Source organism: Cervus canadensis, chromosome 15, assembly GCF_019320065.1.
Source record: "Cervus canadensis isolate Bull #8, Minnesota chromosome 15, ASM1932006v1, whole genome shotgun sequence".
Lineage (NCBI taxonomy): Eukaryota > Metazoa > Chordata > Mammalia > Artiodactyla > Cervidae > Cervus > Cervus canadensis.
Genome location: NC_057400.1, coordinates 12,836,812 through 12,863,996, shown reverse-complemented (window position 1 = coordinate 12,863,996; position 27,185 = coordinate 12,836,812). Strand labels below are relative to the sequence as shown.

Below are 27,185 nucleotides of genomic sequence, written 5' to 3'. Positions count from 1 at the left end.
GGTCCAGATAACACTCATGGTAATGCGAAGAGACACCTTAATTCTTCTAGTGTAGCAGGTGCTACCCACACCCACTTAGGTACCTGCCCTTTTTGAAGATTTTCACCACACTTTAAACCACAGGAGAAGATACAGATACCTAACATTTTCTGTGTAAGAATGATAGTTCTTCCCATCCAAAATTTTATTTGCTCTTTCTTAATATGTGTTGTGCTTAGTTGCTCAGTCGTGTCTGACTCTTTGCAACCCCATGGACTGTAGCCCGCCAGGCTCCTCTGTCCATGGGGATTCTTCAGGCAGGAATACTGGAGTGGGTTGTCATGCCCTCCTCCAGGGGATCTTCCCAACCCAGGGACCGAACCCAGGTCTCCCATATTGCAGGCAGATTCTTTACTGTCTGAGCCACCACGGAAGCCCTTTCCTTAATATAACTCTTACCTAAAAGCAATAAATGTAGGTTTCATTTTGAAACACAAAACTTGCAAAATAATTTTGAAAAATAGCAGTGATTTGTGGTTGCCTCTTTCTACAAAAACAGAACAAGTCATTTTATATGTCTTATACTTCGTATGTCTATAACTGCGACTTATAATAATCTTCAAGAACTTGGGAGCACAATGCTTCTTTTGGGATTAGAAAACAGTCATTTAAAAAATTTCAGGGACTTCTCTGGTGCTCCAGCTGTTAGGACTCCATTCTTCTAATGCAGTGGGCACTGGCTTGATCCCGGTTTGGGGAACTAAAATTCCACATATTTTGTAGTCAAAAAAAAAAAAATTGAATAAAAAAAAATTTACTGGACTTCCCTGGTGGTGCAGTGGATAAAAATCCTCCTGGCAATGCAGGGGACACTGGTTCAATCCTTGGCCAGGGAGGATTGCACATGCCAAGAGGCAGCTAAGCCTGTGCACAACTACTGAGCCTGCGTACCACAACTGCTGAAGCCTGCGTGTCTAGAGTCCATGTGCCACAACAAGAGAAGCCACTACAATGAGAAGCCTGAATACTGCAACTAGAGAAAGCCTGCCCACAGCAATGAAGACCCAGTGCAGCCAGAAATGAATAAATTACTTGATTTTTTAAAAAGTTGAAAGACCATGATCACAGAAACAAAATCTACCTACCTTTCTACAGGACTAAAGTAACAGAGGGAAGTGTGGCAAATATTTCATACTAAATTGGTTAGCAAAAATCTTGGCATTGACAAAGAAATCTTATTCCAGACTTTTGGAATCCACAGATATTCCCTTAAGGCAAGTTACATAAATTTTCCAAGCATGAAAATTTTCATTTACATAATGGAGATGATATAATGATATCTGCTTCTTAAATAACGGAGTAATACATATTGTGGAGTACACAGATAATCAACATAGTCCCTAGTACAGGATTAAGCAATCAGTAACTTTTATCATTAACAATCAGCAAAAATAATAAACAGATTCACAGCAGAGGAGCTGGATCATCTAAGTCACTGGAGAGTCACTCTGGGAACAACTCCTGAAAACCTCATGTAACTCAAAACATGCGTAAGACATCAAGATAGATTTTTTCCTGAAGAATAAATGTAATGAGGGAAATAATAGTTTGAGGGCATGTAAACCTAGGCAAATGAAATGCATTTCTTACATCCAACTTACTGTTTAATGCACAATCAACAATTTTTAGTGAGGGGAATTCAACTTATTTCAATGGATATGCATAAAGTGAGACCTTAATAATATTTCTCACTGCTCACTGTTTCAAATTTGCTAATTCATATCAGTGTGAAATATCAACACACTGTTTATCCAAAAGCCATTCAGTATCAGAGAGAGGGTATTATAAGAAATGAGGCAGAGGGGAGTGTATCAAAGGATTTCAAGGGATATACTTAAAATATAGAGGAAAACAGTAGGAAATGTAAATCCTGCAACATCTAGAATTCAAATTGTTGGAATTTCTTTTACAACTGTGAAATCTATTAAAAGGTATTTTTTTTTTAATCTGCAAAGAAACCTGAAAAGGAATGTGAAATGATGACAAACTAAAACACCCCACTCCCAAGACACTTGCTGTGATGGAAGAGAACACAGAAATGTGGGAGGGAGAAGGTGGGAAATCCTACCAATTGCATGGACAAAAAACAAATTTCTAATAAAAGTTATGCCTGCAAGGTTTGAATTTCCATGCTTACATTTCTGCCTCAGAGTATAGATCAAGCCTTACCTGATGACCTAGCTTCCAGATTCCACACTTAATGTCATGTCTTTAATCACATACTTGTCCAGAGATCACACAGAATGATAAGGTTTTCCTGCCACAATTCTAATGTCAGAAATTGGAAGAGAGAGAGTTTTAGTTCTGTTTTTGACTCTTAATTGGGAGAAGAAAGTTCTTTTAGCTTAAAAATTGAAGGCTTACATCTTCAATTTTTCCTATTTCAATTTTCAAAATGGGATTTAACTATACAGTTTATATGGCAGTGAACTATATCCATGGGATAAAGATGTTAAAAAGATCACATAAGTCAAAACTTGCATAATTCTAGATAGATTATTCCCCCCCAAAGAACAATATAATGTAAGAAATAGTATTCTCGTAATAATAATAATAATAATAATAATAAATAATCCTACAACATTACAGAGCATTTCTTAGGGTAAATTTTTAGTGTTTTTCTTTTCAAAACTAGACTTTTTCTTTGGAAATTATTTTAGATTTATAGAAAAGTTTTGCAAAGATAGTATAGAGTTTCCTTATACCCCTTACCCAGTTTTCCCTATCATTAACACCTAACGTTACTATAGTACATTTGTCAGAACTAAGAAACTAACATGGGTACTATTCACTGAATTTAAGATTTTACTCAGATTTCATTAATTTTCCCATCATGCTCCTATTTTTGTTCCAGAATCCAACACAATTTTAAAATATTTTTTAGTTTTGAAAAATTCATACTATTCAAAATTTGTGCAAACTGATAACATTTTAAAATCACACTTTCAAATTTGTGACATTAAAATTGGCACGCTGTTTATGCAAAGGTTTTCCATAGTGTTTAATACAAGGATGGCTGAAGAATTAACCTACCGCAGTGGCCTAAGCCAGTGTTGTTTAAATTGGAATGAGAAGTGGAATGGAGAGAGTGTATTTTGTACTAGGTTTCAGCTGAAGATTTCATTTGAATAAAATCACTAATAAGAAATCCAGGGGAAATATTAGAATACAGTGAGAAATACTAAAAAAAAACAAATAAGCCAAAACTGAAAATGATCATGTTATAAGAAACTTGCAGAAAATTGCCATAGGCATCATTTTTTCATACACATAGTTTAAGCTTTTTACTGCAAAGAGCATACAAGCAAACCAGGTAGCCACATACATTGCAAAATATCGTCCATTTGTTTTCACTATACACGAAATTGTTAGCCAACTATATTGTTTTTGTTTATTCGCTAAGTCATGTCTGATTCTTTTGTGATCCCATGCGCTATAGCCTGCCAGGCTGCTCTGCCCTTGGTATTTCCCAGGCAACAATACTACAGTGGGTTTCCTTCTCCAGGGGATATTCCTGACCCAGGTATCAAACCTGTGTCTTCCACACTGCAGGCAGATAATTTACCATTGAGCCACCTGAGAAGCCCTATTAAAATATAAAGAGCCCTTACAAATCAACAGAAAAATGGACAGAGAGCACAGCCAATTTATGGCCAATAAGCATCTGAAAAACTGTTCAAATTCATTTTCAAAGAATACAAGCTAAACTGCAAAGTACATTTTTAATGTATCAACCTGGTGATGATAATGCAAAGTACAGGCTGATGTGCAAAGAACAAGGCACTCTTGTACATTGCTAGTGAAAATGAAAGTTGCTTAGACATGTCTGACTCTGTGAGACCCCACGGACCATACAGTCCATGGAATTCTCCAGGCCAAAATATTGGAGTGGGTAGCCTTTCCCTTCTCCAGGGGATCTTCCCAATCCAGGGATTGATCCCAGGTCTCCCGCATTGCAGATGGATTCTTTACCAGCTGAACCACATTGCTAACATAGGAGTAAAATGTAAAAAATTGTTTTACAATGGCTTGGCAATACATGTGTCCAGTTACCTATTGCTGACTAATTAAAATATCCCAAAATGTAGTGGCTTAAGTCTACAACAATGTATTGTGTCTCACATTTCTGTGAGTTGGCTGCATGGTCTTACATGTCATGGAATGTTGGCTGAGGCCACGCGTGCAGCTGCATTCAGCTGGGAGCCCAGCCAGGGATGGATCGCCTAAGGCTTCTTTTCTTCTCCACATGGCCTTTCTTTCCATGTGGCCTCTCATCATTCAAGAGCCTAGCCCAAGGATCCTTCATGTCAGCTGGATTCCAAGAAAGCAAAAATGGAAGCTGACAGATCTCCTAAGGAGTAAGTCTGGAAGCGATGCTATGCTGGAGCCCATTGGTCATTTATGCCTGTCTCTTTCCAACTACATGCTCTGTGGTATCACACTGGTAGCTCGAAATCAGTCATGCTGGCAGTACTTATACTATGTGCTCAGTTATTCAGTTCTGTCCAAATCTTTGCAACCCTTCGGACCATAGCCCACCAGGCTCCTTTGTCCACAGGATTTTTCAGGCAGGCATACTGGAGTGTGTTGCCATTTCCTATACAGGGGATCTTCCTGACCCAGGGATCAAACCTACATCTCCTGTGTCTTCTGCATTTCAGGTGGATTCTTGGAAATTGGCAAATGCTCTAAATTAGGACTTTTAATTATTTTTCAAAAAGCTGAAAGTCACACAGCTTCACATCCATCACATTCTGTTTCTTCAAGCGAGTCACAAATCCAGCCCAGAGTCCCTGTGGAAGAAGAAACAAATTTTACCTCTTGATCTGAGGAGTGACAAAGAATTTGTGACCATATTTAATCCAACAGAGTCTTCCCTCTGGCCACAAATTATTTATATTCTTTCTCACGCAAAACAAAACAAAACAGACCACCTCCCAAGATATCTCAAAGTCTCATTCCAAGAAAGCATCAGCCTCAAAGTTCAATATTTCTAACTAACAAAAACCTACTATATAGCCCAGGGAATTCTGCTCAATATTCTGTAACAACCTAAATGGGAAAAAAGAATTTGAAAAAGAATAGATAGGTGTATATGTATATCTGAATCATTTTGCTGTACCCCTAAAGTTAACACAACATTATTAATCAACTATTGTTGTTGTTTAGTTGCTAAGTTGTATTCAACTCTTTTTGACCCCATGGACTATAGACTGCCAGGCCCCTCTGTCCATGGGATTTCCCAGGCAAGAATACTGGAGTGGGTTTCTATTTCCTTCTCCAGGGAATCTTCCCTACCCAAGGATCAAACCTGTGTCTCCTGCTTGCCAGGCAGATTCTTTACCACTGAACCACCTGCGAAGCCCCTTAATCAACTATATTCCAGTATAAAATTAAAAGTTTAAAAAAATGTTTTAAATAATAAAATAAACACCCACTTTAAAATTGAATTTTTTAAAAGTTCGATATTTCATGACCTGAATCATGCTCAGATGTGACTGCAGCTCCTCTGGGCCTAGAAAGCTGTGAACTGTGAACTTTCCCAACTCGCCTCCACTCTTCCACCCCTACCAGGCATTCCGTGGTGAGAAGTGGACAGGAAAGTCACCATGATGCTCTTATTCAACAACACAGAGAACAGGTTTATAGCAATTCTGAAATCTACCTGGACATAAGATAAGAAATCCTCTATACCCCACCCCCACCCAGCTCTGGGCCTGGGAGCTCCGCTAGGGCTGAAACATATCAAGTGACTTATCCCCCTGGCTTCTCTAGCTGACCTCTCTTCATTCAGGAGTCTAGGGCAAAGCTCTTTACAGAATGCTAGCTGGTTTCTAGAGAGCAACAGAAGAAACTGCTATGTCTCTCAAAGGCTAGGTCTGCTGATTCGCATTGTTATATAGCAAAAATCGACACCACATTGTAAGGCAATTTTCCTCCAATTAAAAAATAATTTTAAAAAAAAGGCTAGGCCTGGAATAGCAAGTGTCTTCATACCTAGTGTTTCCATATTTAGCAAGTAAAAATACAGAATGCCTCATGAAAAGATGCTCAACATCACTGATTCTTAAACACAAATCACAATGGGATATAACTTTATACCTGTCAGAATGGCTATCATCAAAAAGTCTACAAATAACATATTAATAAGGAAATGGGAAATGGGAACCTTTGTAAACTATTGGTGGGAAAGTACGTTGGTGTAGCTACTGTGGAAAACAGTATGGAGCATCCTCAAAAACCCCAAAATAGGACTTCCATATGACCCAGCAATTCTACTCTTGAGTATATATCTCAAAAAAATGAAAATACTAATTAAAAAATATACATGCACCCCAATGTTCATTGCAACACTATTTATAGCAGCCAGGACATGGATGCAACCCAGGTGTCCATCAACAGACAAACGGATTAAGAAGATTTACTCAGTCATAAGAATGGCTTCTGCCATTTGTAGCAATGTGGCTGGACCTAGAGAATATGTTATGTTAGTGAAATAAATCAGACAGGGAAAGATAAATACTATAGGATATCACTTATATGTGGAACCTAAGAAATAATACAAATTAACGTATGTGCAAAACAGAAACACAAACAGATACAGAAAACCAACTTGTGGTTACTGAAGTGGGGAGGGAGAGAGAGGAGAGACACATGAGGAATATGGGATTAACATATGCAAACTACTGTGCGTAAAATAGATAAGCAACAAGAATATATTGTATAGCACAGGGAATTATAGCCATTGTCTTGTAATAACTTACAACTGAGCATCATCTGCAAAAATATTGAGTCATTATGTTGTACACATGACGATAATATTTTATACATCAGCTACACATCAATAAAAAGGTACAGAATACCCAGTTAAACTTGAATGTCAGATCACAAACAATATTTTAGTATAAGTATGTCCCACTTTTCTGTTTATTTGACAGTCTAATTTTACTGAGCATCTTGTATTTTACCTGGAAATTCTATTTTCACTGCATTCTGAAGGTCAAAGTAAGTCACTCAAGGATAAGGAAAGGAGATGTCATTTTGTGTGTGTGTGTGTGATCTTTGTTGCATCGTGTGGGATCTTTCTTTTTTTTTTCATTTATTTTTATTAGTTGGAGGCTAATTACTTCACAACATTGCAGTGGGTTTTGTCATACATTGACATGAATCAGCCATGGAGTTACATGTGTTCGCTATCCCGATCCCCCCTCCCACCTCCCTCTCCACCCGATTCCTCTGGGTCTTCCCAGTGCACCAGGCCCGAGCACTTGTCTCATGCATCCCACCTGGGCTGGTGATCTGTTTCCCTATAGATAATATACATGCTGTTCTCTTAAAACATCCATGTGGGATCTTTCATTGCAGCATGGGATGTCTCGCTGTGGCACATGGGCTCTAGAGCAAGCAGGCCTCAATAGTTGCAGCACATGAGCTTGACTACTTTGAGGCTTATGGGATCTTAGTTCCCTGACCAGGGATTGAACCCACATCCCCTACATTGCAAGGCAGTTTCTTAACCACTGGATGATGAGGGAAGTCCTGAGACATCACTTTTTTAAAATTTAACTTTTATTTATTATTGAAGTATAGTTGATCTACAACGTTGTATTAATTTCTGCTGTAGAGCAAAGTGATTCAGTTACACACATACATATGCTCTTTTTTATATTCTTTTCCATGATGGCTTATTATATGACATTGAATACAGATCCTCATGCTGTCCTGCAGGACCTTGTTGATTATCCATTCTGTATGTAACTGCTTGCATCTGCTAACCCCAGCCTCCCTCTCCATTCCCTCCTAACCCTTCCTTCCCCTCCTTGTCAACCATAAGTCTGTTCTCTAGAGACACCACTTATTGACGGATGAGTGGCATGCTTGTACAGGGCGAGGAGAAGTTAATGATGGCTATTTTTCAGACTATCACCCTTAGCAAAAAGCCTTGAAAATCTGCATCTCATTATAAAACCAATGATTCTATTTCTAGGGATTTTTTTTTAAGCACATGATTAAAGACGTGTCAAAGATTTAGCTACATGAAAGTTCACTGTAGAACTGCTTGTAGTGGTGAAAAATAGGAAAAACCTAGATGTACAAAAGATAAGAAATAAGTATATTTATAGTGGCCCTAATATGCTCAAGCACTGAGTTGACCCCTGAAGAGATAGTGGACAACATGGAAAACCTGTGGCTTCAGAGATTTTAAAGGCTAAAGGCACAAGATTGACATTAAACACATAACCATATATTTGACTAATTGACTGTAAGCGTGCTAATTGCCACAAAGGAAAACTACTGGGTGCTATGGAATCACCAAGGGATCTAAACTACTGGGGACTGGTTTAGGAGAAGGAGCAGGAAACAAAGAGAAAACATGAGGGAAGAGAGCATTAAGCAGAGTGAAGAGCAAAAGGATCCTAAATGTGTATTTATTTACATGTAAAGGTGATCATAATAAATGGATATGAGATGCTCAAGAGACATCCAAGTGGAGATGCCGAATTGCATTTAGATATACAAGTTGGGATCCTGGGGAAGGTTAGATTTGGATATATACACCTTGAAGTTACCAGTCTATAATAGTCACTGGGCAGTGATATAGGAAAATCAGGGGAGTAGGGTATCACAAAGCAGCTTCCCGCATGGTGCTAGTGATAAAGAACCTGCCTGCCAATGCAGGAGTCATAAGACACATGGGTTCAATCCCTAGGATTGAGGTGTCCTCCCAGATCACCTGGAGGAGGCCATGCAACCCATTTCAGTATTCTTGCTTAGAGAACCCCATGGACAGAGGAGCCTGGAGGGCTACCGTCCATAGGGTGGCAAAGAGTTGAACATGACTGAAAAAACATACCATGACTTAGCACGTACACATGCATGCAGGGTATCACAGAAGCCAAGAAAAGTTTCGAGGAGATCATGGTCACTTGGGACAAATGCCACTGAATTGTTATATAGATGAAGGCAAAATGTGACCACTGAGTTTGGTAACATGGAGGTTACTGATGAATCTTTTAGAAGTTTCATATGTAGTGGGGAGGACAAAGGCCTACATGAAATGGACTGAAAATAGGTGATGCAGTGGGGAAAGGCATTCATTTGAGAAGTTTTTCTGTGAGAGAGCAGGAAAATGGGGTAGCAGCTAGATAGGAATGGGAGGTCAACAGCAGGTTTGTTGGCTGAAGGAATCAACCCCCTAGAAAGAGGTAAACTGATAATTCAGGAAAGGGACGTCTATTTGTGGGAGTAAAGTCTTTGAGAAAGTGAAAGGGGATGAGGCACAGAGCACAAGGAAAGGGTTGGCTTTATCTAGGAACAGGGATGTTTCCTCTTATGATAGCGGATGAAAGACAGTGGGTCCTGATTCAAGAGGCTGCAGAGACACAGTGAAAGGAAAATGAGAAAGTGTCCATTTACTTCTATTTCTCATGAAGCATGAATCAAATCCACCAGTAAGAAGGGGAAGAAAGAAAGGGGAGATTAGAACAGGTTCTCTGAGTATACTATACATCTCATGTTGATCCTGCTAATTTGAAAATTAATGCACGTATAGACTCTCAGTTCAGTTCAGTTCAGTCATTCAGTCATATCCGACTCTTTGCGACCCCATGAATCGCAGCATGCCAGGCCTCCCTGTCCATCACCAACTCCTGGAGTTTACCCAAACCCATGTCCATCAAGTCAGTGATGCCATCCAGCCATCTCATCCTGTCGTCCCCTTCTCCTCTTGCCCCAATCCCTCCCAGCATCAGGGTCTTTTCCAATGAGTCAACTCCTCGAATGAGGTGGCCAAAGTACTGCAGTTTCAGCTTCAGCATCAGTCCTTCCAACGAACACCCAGGACTGATTTCCTTTAGGATGGACCAGATGGATCTCCTTGCAGTCCAAGGGACTCTCAAGAGTCTTCTCCAACACCACAGTTCTAAAGCATCAATTCTTCAGTACTCAGCTTTCTTCACAGTCCAACTCTCACATCCATACTTGACCACTGGAAAAACCATAGCCTTGACGAGACGAACGAAAAGGAGTACGTCAAGGCTGTATATTATCACCCTGTTTATTTAACTCATATGCAGAGTACATCATGAGAAATGCTGGGCTGGAGGAAGCACAAGCTGGAATCAAGATTGCTGGGAGAAATATCAATAATCTCAGATATGCAGATGACACCACCCTTACGGCAGAAAGTGAAGAGAAAGTAAAGAGCTTCTTGATGAAAGTGAAAGAGGACAGTGAAAAAGTTGGCTTAAAGTTCAACATTCAGAAAACTAAGATCATGGCATCTGGTCCCATCACCTCATGGCAAATAGATGGGGAAACAGTAGAGACAGTGGCAGACTTTATTTTGGGGGGTTCCAAAATCACTGCAGATGGTGATTGCAGCCATGAAATTAAAAGACGCTTACTTCTTGGAAGGAAAGTTATGACCAACCTAGACAGCATATTATAAAGCAGAGGCATTACTCTGCCGACAAAGGTCTGTCTAGTCAAAGCTATGGTTTTTCCAGTAGTTATGTATGGATGTGAGAGTTGGACTTTAAAGAAAGTTGAGCACTGAAGAATTGATGCTTTTGAACTGTGGTGTTGGAGAAGACTCTTGAGAGTCCCTTGGACTGCAAGGAGATCCAACCAGTCCATCCTAAAGGAAATCAGTCCTGAATATTCATTGGAAGGACTGGTGTTGAAGTTGAAACTCCAATACTTTGACCACCTGATGCAAAGAACTGACTCATCTGAAAAGATCCTCATGCTGGGAAAGACAGAAAGTGGCAGAAGGGGATGACAGAGAATGAGATTTGGATGGCATCACCAACTCAATGACATGAGTTTGAGTAAACTCCAGGAGTTGGTGATGGTCAGGGAGGCCTGGCGTGCTGCAGTCCATGGGGTCGCAAAGAGTTGGACATGACTGAGTGACTGAACTGAACTGAAAGGAAAGTAACCCTGAATATTCATTGGAAGGACTGATGCTGAAGCTGAAGCTCTAATACTTTGGCAACCTGATGCGAAGAGCTGACTCATTGGAAAAGACCCTGATTCTGGGAAGGATTGAGGGCAGGAGAAGATGGAGGGTACAGAGTATGAGATGGTTGGATGGCATCACTGATTCAATTGACAAGAGTTTGAGCCAATCAGGAGATAGTGAAGGACAGGTAAGCCTGGCGTTTTGCAGTCCATGGGGTCAGGAACAGTCAGACATGACCTAGTGACTGAACAATAACAACAACAAAAATGAATAAGGGGCCCAACTCATAGCCTTCCAGAAAAGATAAATGAGTAAACAGATGACCTCCATTTTAATGCAGCATGCTTTGTGAGAAGATGAATAATTAATTTTGCTGGAGAGTCAGAATTAACAGAGACTGAGTGATGTCTGTCCTAGTGACTTAACCAATTATATAAATTGCTTATTTCCATATTAAAAAAGAGACTGAATAAGTAATTGGATAATGCATTTCTCATGACCCAGAGCAGACTGGACATGAATAGACTCTTGTGAGGCAAAGTCAATGTGATAAAATGCAATACACTACTGTAAATTTACACTACTGTAAGTTGTGAAAGTTTTGGAAAGGAGGTGACATATGAGCTTGTAGGATGAACAGCTGTTGGATAAAAGGCAGAGGAAACATGAGTAGAGGGGTGCAGCTGGCACAAGGTTCTGGTCACACAGAAAACAGAGTTAAATGTAGCTTGGGGAGGAAGCACCAACTAGGGACTGTGAGAAATAAAGCTGGAAAGATTAGATGGGTGGCAGATTATTAGGGTCTTGTGTGAAGCTGAAGAGTCTGGAATGGATTCTGTAACCACCATAGCATCAGAAACTTACATGCGCTGAATGAAATGGTCAGTTTCTATTTTGGGGAAGATAACTGACAGCAGCCTGCTGTGCTCCTTAGAGGCGACACATTCGAAGCCTGGAGAAGCCTGGACCCAGTTAATGTCCAGGTACAAAAGGACGAGGACCACAAATAAGGTATTGTTAAGTAGAGCAGCCACATTTACGATGTGCTTCTGAGCAAAGACCTTAAACTTCAAAACTTCCTTACCTAAAATCAGAATTTGTCACAACATACCTATATCTGTGAATTGATGCTGACAATTATCAGACGGTATCACTGGAGAGTTTTTGGCTAACTGACAATGATATTGTAACTGCCAGCTGGCTGATAGCAATCATAATACACCACCCCAAGATAAGTTGCATTCTGATTTCAGATATGTTAAAATGTGAAGAAGAACTGGTGTGTTTAGAGTTGATAAAATGGGAGCTCTGTGTTAAATACAAAATCCAACCACTTCTCTCTCTTTCCAGTTCATCATCCTGGTTCAAGTGAACACCATCTCTTCTCTAAATTATTATAGAAGCTGCCTAACAGGTTTCACTAATTCTGCCCTTAATATCCCCTCCTCTCCTCCTAAATTTATCCTCAGAAGAGTCAAATCATGTCATTCCTCTGTTCAAAATCCCTAGTGGCTTCTTGTTCCACTCACACAAAAAATCCAAATCCTTATGGAGGCTACTAGGACTCCTCATTAGCTCAGGTTACATGACCCCATCTCCTGCTCCTCTCCCTCCAGACAAATGGGTATCCTCCAACACTTCCACTGTCACCTCAGGCAATTTGTACTTCCTGATCCCTCTGCAAGACCCACTCTTCTTCCAGGTATCTGCAAGGCTCAACTGATAGTCTTCCGTCAACATCACCTTTTCAGGGAGGCCTCCTTTATCTTCCTTTGTCTGATATTGTTTTGGTAGGGCAGCGATAAACTGGAAGACTGGGATTGACGTATGGGCCTCCCTGGTGGGTCAGTGGTAAAGACTCTGCTGCCAGTGTAGGAGACATGGGTTCGATCCTTGGGTTGGGAAAATCCCCTGGAGAAGGATTGGCAACCCATTCCAGTATTCTTGCTTGGGAAGCCCCATCGACAGAGGAGTCTGGTGGACTACAGTCCATAGGGTCACAAAGAGTCAGACACAACTTAGCAACCAAACATATACACACTATTATATATAAAATAAATAACTAATAAGAACTTACTGTATAGCACAGAAAACTCTATTCAACACTCTAATGACCTATGTGGGAACAGTATCTAAAAATGAGTGGATTGGCACTTCCCTGGTGGTCCAGGGATTAAGAATCCGTCTTCCAATGCAGGGGATGTGAGTTTGATCCCTGGTCAGGGAACTAAGAGCCCACATGCCTCGGGGCAATTAAGCCCTGCACATTGACTACTGAGCTTGGGCCCTTTAGAGCCCTCCAGTGCCACACCTAGAGAAGCCGGCACGCTGCAAGGAAAGATCCTACATGTCACAACTGACAATTGACCCAGCCAAATAAATAAACATATGTATTTTTTAAAATAAACAAAAATAAAAAAGACTGCATATATGTATATATATAACATTGTAAATCAACTATACTCTCATAAAAATTATTTTCAGTGACTTCCCTGGTGGTCCAGTGGTTAAGAACCTGCCTGCCAATGCAGGGAGACACGGGTTTGATTACTGGTCTGGGAAGATCCCATATGTCATGGGACAACTAAGCCTGTGCACAGCGCAGCAAAAAATAATACGTAAATAAAATTTTAAAATTAATTTTAAAAAATAAATAAAATTGCTGTCACACACTTACCTGCAAATTCTCATTGACTCCCTCTCTACCTCCCTGTTTTATTTTAAAAAAATTTTTTTCCTTATTTATTAGAAGGAAAAAAGAGTATAGTACCTGTGGACACATGGGCAGGCTCAGAGAGAGAGAGTCCTGAGTCATCCTCCCTGCTTTATTATTTAATTTTTTTGTCAGCACTTATCACTGTCTAATACAGCATATATTTTACTTTCTTATACTATTTATTGTCTACAATGTTAGTAAGGAGTCCCTCTCCTGATTCAAAACCTGAGTGTGACATTTCAGGCCTGACCAAAGGCAATTCAAAGGCTTTAAGCTGGAAGGTCTAGGGTTGGGAGGAGGGAGCTTCCCCATCCCCACACAGTCTCAAGGACTCAGAACCCCTGGGGGAAGTCATGCTCTTTCACTTCTAACCCAGAAGGCTTCATTCCTAGATTTCTTTATCTAAGGCCTTGGGCAGAGATCTGCAGGCACCTCCAATGTGACCTCCTCATGGGTTTAGGGGAGAGCCTTGACAATTTTTTCTTTCCTCTGACTCAGTATCACCTACTTATGTAGCCTTAGCACGCCCCACCTCACTTTGCCATCCTCCCCTCTTCTCCATAAAACTGCAGGAGAGCCCCAGGTCTGTACTGATCCACCTGACCCTCACCGGAATGCCATTTCGTGGGGGAAATAAAACAGGAGGAAGCCTGCAATTTTCCCAGTTTTAGACTTTCTTATAGCATCACAAGAAGTGATTAAAGGCTGCACTCTGATTTTTGGCTTGTTTTAAAAAGCTATTACAATGGTTTTTTCCTTTCTTAGCTCAGCTAAGTTCCTGACAGCTTCACAAGGGCAAAGCTTTGACTTTAGTCTTTTTAGAGCAGTTTTATGTTCACAGCAAAATTGAGCCCCCACATGAGTGTAGCCTCCCCCACTATCAACAACCCACCAGTGGTACATATCACCCAGAGTCCACAGCTTACCTTCGGGTTCAATCTTGGTGCACATTCTATGTACCTGAGCAAACTGATGACAGGGATCCATCACTATGGTATCAAAGCCAGGAGTTTCACTGCCCTAAAGTCCACTGCCCTGTTCATTCCTTCTACTCCTGCAATAAATACTCATTTTACTGTCATCATAGCTTTGCCTTCTCCAGAATGCCATATTGTTGGGATCATATAGTATGTAACCTTTTCGGATTGGCTTCTTTCACTTAGTAAGTTTACAGTTCCTCCATGCCTTTCATGGCTTGATTGTCCATTTCTTTTCAGCACTGAATTATATACGATGGTCTGGGTGCATCACAGTTACTTATGCACCTTCACTGAAGGGTCATCTTGGTTGTTCCAAGTTTTGGCAATTACAAATAAAACAGCTATAAATATCTGAGGGATATAATATCCCTCCCCCTAAAAGCATTTTCTTTCTATTCTACCCTTTTTGTGAGTTACAATGGGATAGTAAAGATCACCTGACAAGATCTTTATTGGTCTGCAATCTGGGTGTGTGACAGAATCAACAATGGACACAATTCCCTACATCCTCTGTTTCCTTTGAAATGAGCCCTGATACTTTTATGCCAGGCTTCCTTGGTGGCTCAGTGGTAAAGAATCCACCTGCCAATGTAGGAGATGTGAGTTCGATCCCTGGGTCAGGAAGATCACCTGGAGAAGGAAATAGCAACCCACTCTACTATTCTTGCCTGGGAAATCCCATGGACAGAGGAATCTGGCAAGCTACAGTCCACAGGGTCACAAAAGAGTCAGACATAGTAACTAAAAAATAATCACTTCTATGCCACCTCAAGGCACCCTAAAGTTTTCTGCAGTAGGGCTCATCCACCACTCAATATTCTAGGACTGTTTAACTTTCTTACTACACATCCAAACTTTTAAAATATTCTGTAAATAAAATAAAATAAAATGAAATATTCTGTACTGTTTTCTAACTGAACTGAACAATAAGATCTGAGGGACAAGAAGATCTTAAAATATTGCTGAGGGACAAGAGCTGAGGGACAGGAAGGTCTTAAAATACTGCCTCACCCAGATGACAAAGTTGTCCCTATTCCTGCCAGTATCAAATGCAACCAAGTAGTACTGCAATGATGGATAATAAGCCTCTTCTGCTTTCTAATGTCCATCCCATAGCTGAAGTCACCAACCAGTTCTTGCTGACCTGCCATTGGAAGAAAAACTGCATGCCTGAACTGACTGATGAGTGAGGGGTTAAGGACAAACTTGACTGGCATCCTATCAGTTCTCCCAGAACTCTAAGTTTAACCTGTCACAAAAGTTGAGTGAGTTGCTGGGTGAAGGAGTCTGCACATTTATTACCTCACCGTAGAGCACCTGGGCTCTATAGGTCATCAGATCCGTGACAACTATGCTGTTGTCAGAAGACTGATTTTTCTCAGAAGTGACAGAAGAGGTCATGGTAGGAGACCTAAAAGCCTATCTACCCTGCAGCTGAAAACTTAGTTCACTTTATGTGAACTATTTTTGTTTGTTGTAACAGCTCCAACTGACATTTTTCCAAAGAAGATATACAAATGACCAATTAGCATGTGAAAGGATTCTCAAAATCATTAGTGATTGGTGGTGATGGTGGTTGGCAGTGGTTTAGTCGCTAAGTCATGTCCTACTCTTGTGCTGTAGCCCACCAGGCTTCTCTGTCCATAGGATTCTCCAGGCAAGAATACTGGGGTGAGTTGCCATTTCCTTCTCCAGGGGATCTTTCCCACCCAGGAATCAAATCCAGGTCTCCTGCATCACAGGCAGATTCTTTACCAACTGAGCTATGATGAAATCCCAAATACTGGAGTGGATTGCCATGCCCTTCTCCAGGGGATCTCCCCAACCCAGGGATAGAACCCAGGTCTCCTGCATTGTAGGCAGATTCTTTACCATCTGAGCCACCAGGAAAGCCCAAGAGGGATATGCAAATCAAAAATAGGTACCATTTTAAACCTTCTAGGATTCATAAAAGAAAAAATAGAGAAAATAATATTCTCTTGCTGAGGATATGGAGAAATTAGAACCCTCATACAATGCTGGTAGGAATTTAAAGTAGGGTAGCCACTTTGGAAATTAGTCTGAAAGTTCCTCAAAAGTTTAAATATGGAGTTATGATATGAACCAGAAATTCCTCTCATAACTATGTACTCAAAAGAATTAAAAAAGTAAGTTCACACAAAAATTTTTACCTGAATGTACATTAGTACCATTATTCATAATAGCCTCAAAATGGATACAATCAAAATACTCACCAGTGAATGAATGGATGAAAAAATGTGGCATATGCAAATGAAAGTGTTAGTCACTCAGTCGTGTCCAACTCTTTGCGACCCCATGGACCATCCACTAGGCTCCTCTCTCCATGAATTCTCCAAGCAAGAACACTGGAGTGGATTGCCATTTCCTTTTCCAGGGCATCTTCCCAACCCAGGATTGAACATGGGTCTCCCACATTGCAGGCAGACTCTTTACCATCTGACCCACAAGGGAAACCCTGGTAAATTCATATAATCGAATATTAGTCAGCTATAAAAAGAAATAAACTACTAAGATATGAATGACCACTGAAAATCTATGCCAATTGAAAGAAGTCAGGCTCAAAAAAATCACATATTGTACGAGTCCATTTATATGCAATGTACAGAATAGGCAAATTGATAGAGATAGAAAACAGGTTAGGGACTTCTCTGACCGACCAGTGGTTAAGTGCTTCCAATGCAGGGGGTGAGGGTTAGACCTTGGTTGGGGAACTAAGATTTTTTGGTGCAGCAAGGCCAAAAAATAAATTTAAAGAATAATAAAAAGAAAATAGATTAGGCATTATCAAGGGCTGGAGGGAGAGAGGGTTGGAAGTAACTGCTAATAGGTATGATGCACCTTTGTGGAATGATGAAAATTTTCTTATCTTAGATTGTGGATTGTGCTATGCTCAGCTGCTCAGCTATGTCAAACTCTTTGTGGCCTGGCAGGCTCCTCTGTCCATGGGGTTTTCCAGGCAAGAATACTGGAGTGGAGTGCCATTTCCTACTCCAGGGATCTTCCCCACACTGGGATTGAACCCACATCTCTTATGTCTCTGAAACATCTAATTAATGAAATTTATAAACTATACCTAAATTGAAATCTGCCATATCAGAGTAAGGAAGGCCATATAACATTAAAGGATTATTATTTAATCCATCTAAACTATTTATATTTTCCAGGGAAAAAACAACTTTCATTCATAATCAGCTACTAACTGGGTAACCTCAGAAGGGAAAAATAGGTCCCAAGAACACTTTTCCAATAAGCTTAGTCAGGCTTCCATATAGTAAACAAGAAACTGTGAAGGAAATGAACAAACAGTAGAAAAGTTTTATGTAAAAGAAAGTTTCAATAGCAATCTCAGTGATGTATGCTTACTCTCCTGGCAGGCCCTTAACTTCTGTGTAGTTCACTCAGATGTCTTAGAATCAGCTGAAGCAGAATGTTTTACAAAAATAAACTAATATGAAAACCTTTTCCCAATGTTCATGCAAAGAAGATAATTACAATTTCAGATGTAATGCCAGACTCTTCCTTTTCACATGATGACCTCGTGGTTTCTTAGCTGTTACACATAAAAAAGGTATTTGACCCAAATTGACTCAATTTGTTATATAGTTTATAGAATGTCAGAAAAAAGAGAGAGAAACATTCCCCCTTCCTTCCTTCTTCCTTCCTTCTTTCTGTCTACCTACCTCTCACTATCTTGACTTTTCTCTACAAGTGTGTGTGTATGTTTTACAACTTGGCAGAGGCCGAAGGCATTTTGTTGTTTTGGAAATCAAACACATTTGTTACTCAGCTGATACATCCCACGTGACAATCATAGGATAAGCTAGTTGTTTTTTCCAAGGTATCACTGCATCATACTTCTCTTCCTGCTTCAAACTGGGTGTCCCTTGTCCTCAGAAATTTATTTTTTTGTTATGAACTTAAAGCTAAAGTCCATACTTCTATAAAAAAAACCTATAAACTACCCCCATATTTAAATGAATAAACACTGTTCATTTGGTAAAAGACGGAAGTAACAATTGAGGAAGGCAAATGTTGGGTAAAAGACGTGCTTCTTTCATGAGCTTCTACAATCTCTGAGGCTGATGTGCCTCTGATCAGACCCAGAGCCCTTTCTCTCTACTGAGGCAAAATAATAGGACTGTCTCTTTTTCTTTCACATTCCTCTATCTAGGAATCCAGGCTGTCTGTTGGGACGTTTTCTCCCTCAGAGCTGGTTTTAGAGCTCAGATCAACCCATTATTACCCAGATAGAGTTTTGTTTTGTTTTTAACCCAGCTTCCCACGATACCCAAAACAGTACAAGGTCCTGCTTTCCCTGAAGATAGATGGCCTTGCCCCCTATCTCCCACAGTCCAAATTGCATGAATTTAGCATCTACAACCTACAATAAATTTTTATTTATATATTTATAATATATTACCTTACTGTGAAACTTTGTTCTATAATTTTTATTTTTTACTATTATTATTTAGCCATGCTGGGTATTCATTGCAGCACACAGGCTTTGTCACAGAGCAGCCGTTCTCTAATTCAGGTACGTGGGCTTCTCTACTTGTGGTGTGCAGGCGTGGTTGCCCTGCAGCATGTGGGATCTTAGTTCCCTGACGAGGGATCAAACCCATGTCCCCGAAATTGGAAGGTAGATTCTCTACCACTGGACCGTCACGGACGTCCCATTACTGGTCATTTGCAAAACTAGGTGAAAGAAGGCCCTTTGAGTTTCTTTAGCTTTTGTGCTTAATTGGATCGACATTCCATTATTTCAGCTGTTGGTTTTTCCACCTTAGGAAGGGAAAGGGTGGAAATTCTTCCCTTGGAGGGGTGCCTTCCCGGCCTGGTGATAGGGAGCAGGCATTCGGTACGCTCAGCTTAGCCCCTGAACTTCATTGTTGCTTCTCTGCCCCACCTCTCCTCAAGCATCTCTCTATTTCTCCATGGCTTTTTATGTCAGGATCTGGCTGGAATGAGGAGACCTGAAGTTCCATGGAATAAGCTTTCTATGTCAGGATCTGGCTGGAATGAGGAGACTTGAAGTTTAGTCAATCTGGAGGGAACGTCATCAGGGAACCGAATTTTGGTTAATATCCATTCTCCAAACTGTCCCTTTGATTATTTTGTTTTTCAGCTGTATGATTCTTGTGACCACTTCTCAATGAGGTTTGAATTCATAGGGTTGAAAGGGAATAATCACTTCTTCTGTAGGAACAAAAACCCCCTCAAGGGACTTCCCTGTTGGTCCCAGCGGTTAAGAATCTGCCTTGCAGGGGACGCGGGTTTGATCCCTGCTTGGGGAACTAGGATCCCACATGCCATGGGGCAATTAAGCCCGCAGGTGGCAACAGAGACCCAGAGCAGCCAATAAAAAATTAATTAAAGAAATCACACACACACAAAAGCCTTCCAACCTAGTGGCTGAAACAACAAAGGTTTATTTCTCACTTATGTTACTTGTTCACAGGGTCTCTGGTTGTTGTTTTTGACTATACACACCACACAGTGGGAGTTTAGGGGTTTTAAAAATGGCTTAAATATTAGCATCCCTGAGTAGAATTTTATTAGAAAACAGAATAAGAAGAAATATTCAGATTTGAATCCCATGATATAATTATCAAGACTGTCCCAGAGCGCTGTTTTCAAATCTAACTCTTTCTATTGGGGAGATATGTTTATAATAAACAATAAAAAGAGATATGATCTGCTGAATAGGCCTTTTCATATCCCCTGATTTATTTTCGGGAATACTTAGTTCAGAGCTTTTCTTTGGGGTGTCGGCACTTTCCCTTTTTGGAAGTGAGTTGTACTAGACTGACCTCTATTATTTCTGGATTACATGCCAGTGATGGAAAGTGAATTGAGTGCTTTGAAGAGGGAAAAAAATCATTACCAGAAAGATGAATAGACTGATTTTGTACTGGGTTCCTAAAAGGGGGGGCTCTGGAAAGATCAGTGGTTTGACTTTTCTGGGAAACATATCTTCTTGGATGCTCTTCAGAGTTGTGATAAATTCCTCCAGCAGCAGGTGGGAGGTAGGTCTATTGATAGCAGACTCTGTTCGGGCGCACTGACTTCAAAGAGAGGCCTCTCTTTGCCATGTGACATTCAGATACAAAGACTGCATTGGCTCTCAGATTTCAGGCTTTTGGAAAAGAGTCAACAGCCAGCCAAGTTTACAAATTTATTCCTTTGCCATAGCATGAAGAAATGTTTTTCAACAAATATGTATTATTTTCTACTATGTGCCACACCGTGCAATGTGCAGACGACACCTAATCTACCTATTAGATACACCTAAAAGACCTATTTAATAGAGCTTTCATTATTGGAGGAAGGAACTGAATCTAGCAGGTAAACAGCCTACAATTCAGTGTGAGAAATACCAAGCTGAAGACACATAGGGTACCAAGCTTATGTGTGTGCGTGCTTAGTCGCTCATTCGTGTCTGACTCTGCAACCCCATGGACTATAGCCCACCAGGTTCTTCTGTCCCTGGGGATTCTCCAGGCAAGAATACTGGAGCGGGTTGCCATGCCCTCCTCCAGGGGAGTCTTCCCAACTCAGGGATTGAACCCAGGTCTCCGGCATTGTAGACGGATTCTTTACCATTTTTTACCACCACGGAAGCCCAAGAATACTGGAGTGGGTAGCCTATCCCTTCTCCAGGGAAAATTCCCAACCCAGGAATCGAATCGGGGTCTCCCGCATTGCAGGTGGATTCTTTACCAGCTGAGCTACCCAGGAAGCCCTAACTAATCTTACACTGGAGGAAATAAGGGAAGACTTCCTAAAAGAATCAACCTGGAATTGTGATCTCAGGAACAACAGGACTTAATCAGTGGATGAGGGAATGAGCAAAGTCCCAGGGGCTGGAGAGCATATGGCATATTTGAAAGCACGGAGAATATAAAGTTACATGTGGGGTGAAGGAGAGAAATGTTTTTGTTTTTATGTTTTTTAGGGAATAAATGAACAGGAAAAGGCTTGAGGTTAAAGGGGTAAGCAAACGCAACATCATGGAAAGTCTAGCAAACCATGTTACAAAGTGTGACCTCTATCTTTATGGAAATAGTCATTGAATAATTTTTAGCAGGAAAGTGGCATGATTGAATTTGTTTCTGGAGGCCACTCCGGTTGCTATGTTGAAAAGAGATTGAGAAAGACAAAGTCTGGAGATAGGAGATTAAAACTCCAAAGCAGGATCTATGTAGCTATCCAAGAAAGAGACAATGGTCCTCTGAGATCATGTACTGGCTGTGGAATGTACAAGAGGGCAGATTCGAGAAAATTCTAGAAGGTAGAATTGACAGGACATGGTGACAGAGATTAATTATGTGGATGGTACAGGAAACGAGAGTGGAGACTTTAGCCTGACACTGAGATTGCTCAAGTCTCTGCTTGGACACTAGGTTGATAGTGGGGTCATCTATTGAAATAGGGGACCTAGAAGGAAGAACAAAATTTGAGTCTAAGATCTGGAAGTCAGTTTGGGACATGTTGACCTGAGGTGTGTAGTGGACACTGGCGATGGCCTAGTCGTGTCTCTGAGGCCTACGATTCAAGGACATGAGTTTGAGCAAACTCTAGGAGATAGTGTAAGAAAGGAAAGCCTGACGTCCACGGGGTCACAAAGAGTCAGACATGACTTAGTGACTGAACAGCAACAAGTTCGTGTATGTGAAGAAAGCGTCTGCATCTCTCTGTCTGAGGTCATTCCTTGCCCATTAAAGTGAGTTTTGCTGCAGGGCACGTGTAGTCAGCTCCAAAGCTCCAGGGAGTTGATGTCCCATGAGTGACCACCTACAGTGAGGTACAGGAACTGATGAATCACAATCCCAGCTATCTTTCTCCTTTTGCCTCCACCACACAGCTTTTGTGATCTCAGTTCCCCCATCAGAGATGGAACTTGGGCCCTCAGCAATGAAACTGCAGAGTCCTAACCACTGGACTGCAAGGGAATTTTTCTTGTCTTTCTACACACCACTTCTGAGGCATTTTCCACCCAGTGTCTAGAGGGTCCCATGAGACTAAGCCTCAGGTATCAACCATGATAGCTGTTCACGGACACATCCTCTGCTGATTCTCTTTCTTTTCCTGTCTCATTTCTCACTCCCTTAGAAGGCCTCCAGAGATCACCTCCCCCACAATAAACCATCTGCACCCATACTGGAGTATCAGAGTCTAAAATGAAGGTGTTTTTGAAACAACCAAGTGGAAGTTTCAGAAGGCACATGGATATGATTATTGGAAACTCAGGTGGAAACTTTGGGCTGGAAGATATTTAATATTTAGGAGTCATCAACATATGCTTTCTCATTGAGATAGTGGATGTAGATAATTTTTAATTGTCTGTAGAAGAAGTGGAAGGCCAATCATAAGTATTATTTAGGGGAAAGGCAAGGGAAGCACTGACCTCAAATGGGAGTGAAAACGAACATCCAGAGAGGTTGAAGGAGAAGTGGGGAAGTGTTAAACCACACAAATCAAAGTAAAATTATCTTAGGACAGAGGAGTTATCAGAGATCTCTGAGAGAAGAAGGCAAAAAATAGTCACTGGATTTAGCTACAAGGAAGTAATTGGTGACCTTGGGAAACACAATTTCAATACAACGTGAAGGCAAAAACATCATAGATTAAGTCATGAATGAGAAGTGAGGAAAGTCTGGGCAGAGAACGTAGACAATAGCTGGAGAAATCTGCTGAAAAGAGAAGGGTTTCCTGTAAAGCTCCTTCAAATTTCTGCCTAACTTCCTTTCCTGCCTCCCTGGATTTGTGATTTCATGCAGCTGAACCAGATAATCAGGATAATCTCAGTTCTTTGAAGTCAGCCCCTTGGCAATCTTCATTCCATCTGCATCCTTCATCCCCCCTTGCTATGTACCATCACATATTCACAGGTTCCGAAGACTTAATGGATTCTTTTTTCATTCCTAGTTCCATTATTAATACTGTGTTATTATAGTGTTGTGTCAAATTCTTCTAGGACTAACCCTTCCAATTTGTGTGATATTCTTATACACAGTAGACTGTTGTACAATAATCTATGTTTGGCCTGAAAACAGTAGTGATTTTACTTATATTTTTATAAGAAACATAAAAATCAAAATTTCAAGCTGAATAGTAAATATATTATGTGGTAGAAAAATAAACATTTATAGGACTTTTTCCCTAGCCTTCCTAAAATTGGCAAGATAGCCACTCAAAGATCATGAGGAAACAATAAACAGGAAACACCAATGGAAGCAGCAGCTACCTATAGGCTCCCGGAATGTACAATCTTTTTAAAATTCTTTTTATTTTTGATGTGGACCCTTTTTAAAGTTTTTATTGAATTTGTTCAATATTGCTTCTGTTTTAAATTTTGGTTTTTCGGTTGCAAGGCATGTGGGATCTTAGCTTCCCAACTAGGCATTGAGCCCCACACTCCTTGCATTGGAAGGTGAAATCTTAGCCACTGAACTGCCAGGGAAGTTCCCAGTTGATCTTTATTAATGAGTCTTCTCTGGACCAAGCTCAGATCTGGAAAGTTCTTCATTGGCACTATCCCTATAAGGCTTTAATGAGCCCTATTCCACTCTGATCTGGGAGGGAAGGAGAGAAAAGGAAAGGAAGCAGAAAGATGAGTATCATCAATGTGTACAAGGACCCTGGCCCATGAGAAGGGAGTGCAAGGTGGTGGCCAGTTCACAAAGGGGTCACAGCCCGGGCTGTGGGGCTGACTTGTGTGGTAAGAGGTGCTACCTGAAGACTGCTGATTGGCCCCAGCTGCTCCCAGCCTAAAGTACACTTCTTAAGCCATCATTCTCTAAGTGGAGAAGTCAAAGTCACTAACAACTCTGGGATGATTAGATTCCCAGATTGATTGGCAGATCACCAAAGGACATGAGGGAACAGGACACCATGCCAACAGGGAAGCAGGCAGCAGACCCTGGGAGTGTTGTAGGTCACCCTAAACACAGTAGACAAACTGGGCAGCAAAAGGAATTTAAACACCTTCCTGGAAAGTCCCACCCCTTTCTGGTCATGTGGAAAGTCCCACCCCTTCCTGGTCATGTTAATGACTTAGCAAGTGAAAACAGTTCACACGTCCTGAATACTCATTAAGCCTCGCTAAGCCTTTTATTGGGCTTCTCAGGTGGTGCACTGGAAAAGAATCCACCTGCCAATGCAGGAGATGTAGGAAACACAGGTTTGATCCCTGGGTTGGGAAGATCTCCTGGAGAAGAAATGGCAACCCATTCCAGTATTTCTGCCTGGAGAATCCCATGGACAGAGGAGCCTGGTGGGCTACAGTCCCTGGGGTTGCGGAGTCGGATACAACTGAGCAACCGAGCATACACACAAGCCTCCTACTAGATGCATTATAGCCATTATGTGATTTAATCTTACCCCAAGTTCAGTAGGCTCCTTTAGCACCTGTAATGAAAAGAGAAAAAACTGAGGCCAGAGAAGTTTGGTTACTTACCTAAGGTCACACAACTGATGCACTTCAGAGTTGAGATTCAAACTCTAGACTGTGATTCCAGAGCCTTTTCAACCAGGAAATACTTTATGCAGCTTTCTCTTCAGGATCATCTCTTCCCCCCTGGATGGATAATTCGAACCATCAGCCCATTTTGCTCTATAGCAAGTGGCTTTTCCTAGAGCTATTTGAGTTGAAGTCTAGAAGAAATGTGTAAAATAAGTAGGCTATGAAAGAATTACCAGCAGGGGAAATATAAGAATGCCAGGGAGCTGTTTTGCTCTTTCCATGTCTTCAAGAAGATAGTTAACTTCCGACTGCTTAGGTGGGAATTAGGGAGAATATGTAATAGTTTACCTTAACAAGTACTTTAGTGTCTCCTCCAGGAACAAAGGTGACATGCGGTGTTTCACGCCATGTTTCAGGAAAGCCCGTTTGACTTGATTTTCCTTAGAGAGACGTGAAGTTGCCAAGCCAATGTGAGACAAGGAACTGGTGCTGGGATTGCTTTTTCAGATCTGACACTGCCCTGGATTCCTTGGTTCTTTACTTCCGTTGAGTCATCTTCGTCCTGGCACCTAAGGTGTGTTGTAACAGTGAACCATAAAACTGTGTTACAGGGTGGGTCATGACCATCCACCAATGTCAACTTGGCTGGTGCATTCACATGGGAGGGAAATTATGATGTGTAGCCACCGTATTCCTGTAATGATGAGACTCGAATTATTGAATACTTTCTGACTTTTTCTAAGAGAATCATGGGGCGGGTTAGGGTTGTCATGTTGAATAGGATAATATTATTGCAATATCAAATCACCAGCCAAACCCTGCTGACTCTTGGTATAGAAGCAAAATTTAAATGCTAAAATTATGAACTCTAGCTTGGAGATAGCTCTTGCAAGAACCCCCACATTTAAGTGTGTGTGTGTTTTAACCCAAAACATTTTTAGTTTATATATTATTATATAGTTATTTTGATTTTTTGCTTTTGAGATAAAATTCTATGAATTTTAACACATGTTTAGATTCATGCAACTACCTCCATGGCCAGGATATAGAACTATCCCATTATCCACCCTCCAAAAAAGACTCTCTCCTATCATCCCTCTATAGTCACTCACTCCCAGACCCTGAAAACCACTTATCTTTCTTCTTTTTTTACAGTTTGTCTCTGAGAAAGCCATATAAATGGAATCTTACAGCATGTAACCTCTTGAGACAGGCTTCTTTCAATAAGCACAATGCCTGGATGATTCATCCAACTTGTGTGTGTATCAATACTTCCTATCTATTGCTGAGCAGTATTCCATGGTATGAATGAGTCATCATTATTAACCTCTTAAAAATTCATTATATTTTTAATTGAAGTTTAATTCATATGCAATAAAATTAACCCCTTTACCTTAGTTTTACAAAAAAAATGAAGAAATGAGTCATGTGAACATCCTTACTCCATGAAAAGATAAACTTTAAACTGGAAACAGATTTTTGGACATGCCATGTTTGTCTGACTTTCTCCACTAGATGGTTTCTATATTTGGAGAATTGTTCAGTACAGTTCTCTTTCCATCTGCTTGTGCTCATGCTATTAACAAACATTCACTTCTTTCAACTGATTTCATATCGACTCTGCAACATCGTGCATTGTCTCTATTCTTTAGTGTTTTTTAATACATAATACCTGTACATTGCACAAAATACAAAATGGTACATACCAAGATAAATAAGTCACACCTACTCTCTATCTCCCAGTAACTCAGTTTCCTTTCTGGAACTAACAGTGTCCTCAATTTTTTTTTTAAAAGCATCATTAGAGGTATACTATGTATTTACAAATACATACATATATCAATGTATTAAAAGTTTGTATATAGACATACAAATATAGGTATGCACGCATACTCAGTTGCTTAGTCATGTCTGACTCTTTGCAACCCCATGGACTGCAGCCCACCAGGCTCCTCTGTCCATGGAATTTTCCAGGCAAGAATACTGGAGCAGTTTGCC

General features: G+C 40.7%; 1 long non-coding RNA gene across 2 annotated transcripts; it reads right to left on the bottom strand.

Annotated features, from left to right (window-relative positions):
- Positions 1 to 1,059: 1,059 nt before the first annotated feature.
- On the bottom strand, positions 1,060 to 27,185 carry LOC122453904. 2 transcript variants are annotated; one of them, XR_006273217.1, is made up of 3 exons: positions 25,536 to 27,185; positions 25,182 to 25,378; positions 1,060 to 4,832 (listed from the first exon to the last, which is right to left on the bottom strand). It is a non-coding gene; the product is annotated as an uncharacterized LOC122453904 (long non-coding RNA). The 2 variants fall into 2 exon arrangements; XR_006273218.1 differs by having other exon boundaries at positions 25,182 to 25,301.